Source organism: Penaeus vannamei, chromosome 9, assembly GCF_042767895.1.
Source record: "Penaeus vannamei isolate JL-2024 chromosome 9, ASM4276789v1, whole genome shotgun sequence".
NCBI classification, from domain to species: domain Eukaryota; kingdom Metazoa; phylum Arthropoda; class Malacostraca; order Decapoda; family Penaeidae; genus Penaeus; species Penaeus vannamei.
The window spans coordinates 33,783,719-33,786,218 of NC_091557.1; the positions used below are offsets into that span (position 1 = coordinate 33,783,719).

General features: G+C 39.7%; 1 protein-coding gene across 4 annotated transcripts in view; it reads left to right on the plus strand.

Annotated features, from left to right (window-relative positions):
* The window catches only part of plx (PTB_TBC1D1_like and TBC domain-containing protein plx), a 33,308-nt gene that overhangs the window by 622 nt on the left and 30,186 nt on the right, over positions 1 to 2,500 (plus strand). Inside the window, exon 1 of one of the 4 annotated variants that reach the window (XM_070125599.1) lies at positions 205 to 246. The exons of the other annotated variants lie outside the window; for them this stretch is intronic. The gene's annotated coding sequence lies outside the window, so the exon portion shown is untranslated. Of the gene's footprint in view, positions 1 to 204; positions 247 to 2,500 lie in introns of those variants that run through there. 4 annotated transcript variants of the gene reach the window in all.

Below are 2,500 nucleotides of genomic sequence, written 5' to 3' on the forward strand. Positions count from 1 at the left end.
GATTGCTCTTTCATGTTTAATTTTTGTAAATTTATCTGTAGCTTATGAACTGTGTTACATATTTGTTATCCTTTTGATATGCTTGGTTTAGTGGTAATTTCACAATTAATTGAAATTTTGTATTTTTAGGCAGTACTTCAGTTGGTTTTGTATTGGGTAATTTTCCATTACCAGTTGTTATGACAAGGTTTATGGTAATAGGAATGTCAAAAGCAAGGATCAGGCTGAGAAGGGCAGCAGGCAAAGGTAAGTCTTTTGGGAAAAAATTGTGGATAGAAGTTAGGAATTTCATCAGTCTTTCAAATTTTGTGATCTTGCAGGTATTTCTTCTTATATTTTGCAATTCTGTATACTCTGTAGTAACCTTTGATAACTCTTTATCTTGTTAATAATGCCTTTTTATGATAGGACTTGTTTGTGGATAAGAAAAGCAGTGAAGTTTACAGATGTGTTTATCAACAACAAATTATTATTTACAATTCTATACAGAATTCAGTTTTCTTTTCTTTATAAAGTATTGATTTCAATATTATGATTAAAGCAGTTTGCCACTGGGAATGTTATATTGTATTAATGAATTTGCATACACATCTGGCATAGCTGTAGGAAGAATGTCTTGCATTACATGTTGACTTTTGTTTGTCATGAGAAGCTTGAACTTCAAGATTTCATTTGAAGTGAATTATGGTGTTAGAAATTACTTTGCGTCATCACAAATATCAGAGATGCTGAGAATATAATGTACTGAATCTATTGTGGAGGCCTTTTAAGGCTGTTGCCTGAGTAAGAGGCATGACAAGGTCATGTTGATAGTAACAAAAGTACTTATTGATATATTTTTTCAAAAGCCATTCTTTTAAGTATTAGTCAATAAGTAAATGAAAACCGTTTTTCAAAAAGTAATTAGAAAAGTAAAGTTCAGCTTATTTTTGTGCTCGAATGTTTGACTTATTGCTTTACTTGATATGCAAATTCCCTCCCAATACCTTGCTCCTTGTTGTAGTGGGAGGGCTTAGGAGACAGAGATTGTGGCCCAATATAAGGGTTCACCCCTACCTTGGGCCTTAGCCCTTGCCTCAATTAATTTTGCATAGTCTTTTCTTCTCCCCTTTCCTCTTCCGTATCTTCTTCCTCTCCTTCTTCTATCACATACCTAAGGTGTGAGAACCATGCTGAAAGAATGAAAGGCTGGCTTTGTGTCAGTCATGAATGGCCTCTGGAAGCTATGGGCACAGTATTCCCTTGGTTAATTGCCGACCCCTCATCCCTTATGGGGACCCTGAGGGATTGAATGTTTCTTTACCCCATTTTGTTCATGCACACCATGGCCAATAATGATTCATTATCCTTAATAGGGGCATTAAGGCTTGCCCTTTCATCAACTAGCCTATCAGAATTTGATTTGGTGGTTTTCCAACCCCTGCTCCTCCTTTGACCATGGCTCCGACCACTGATACTAATACCCCCTCCTCAATACTTACTGACAACTCTATCCATTCCAAAACACCCACCCAAGTTATTACTCAGCCTCAAGAAAGCACCCCTTCCTCTCTCCCAACATTCTCCTCTCCATCTCCTATTGCACAGTCCTCTTCAATGTCTACCCCCTCTTCCCTTATCACTACTCTTCATCCTTGTCTTCCTCCCCACAAAAGTACCCCATCTTCCGCTTGCCCTCATCCTTCTACTGCCTCTACCTCTACAAACCTTTTGAGTACTCTCTGTCCAAGCCCAGTGAGATCGATTCATTGTGATTCCCCCCACAGCCCCCTTTTCTGAAAATACCCTTCTCTTTCAACAGTGCTTCCTAAAACAAGTAGGTAAGTTTACTTTTTGCAGTGGTTCCTATCATTCAGACTGTGAAAATGACCTACTTACCTGCCATGCTGATTATGATGCAGTGGCAGTATAGTGTTACACTGTTCCTCCCAGAGGCCAGTGTAAGTCCCATGTCAATATTGCCAAGATTATCTTTCGTAGACATGACCTCCCCCAAGACGTTTATATTGGTGCATTGACCTACCATATCCAACCATATCGACCCCTTCCTCGTTAGTGTCAGAAATGTTGGCATTTTGACCACCCAGCCAAACACTGTCGCTATATACCCACCCTGGTCATAACTGTTCAGATTGCCTTGCTCAGTCATGTATGTGTGCCAATTGTGGAGATCAATAATGTTTTTATAGGAGCTGCCCTACCTATAAGCCCGAATGTGAGGTAGCAGTCCTCAGATTCAAACTCGGCCTCACTCTGTGTGAGGCCAAACAAGAAGCATGGTAACAAGATTTTTCTCTATCAACTTATTCCAAAACAATCCTTTGCTCTGCTTCCCTACTGTCTTCCCCAGTATCTCTTCTCTATACCATAAACCATCCTACCTCTACCCATCCTATCCCCTAGTCAAATTAATTTTCCAGTCTAAAACCGGATACTCCGATCTCTTCAACTTTCCCAATACCTACCCCTCCTCCTCACTCTATATGTCGCACCAGGCAAC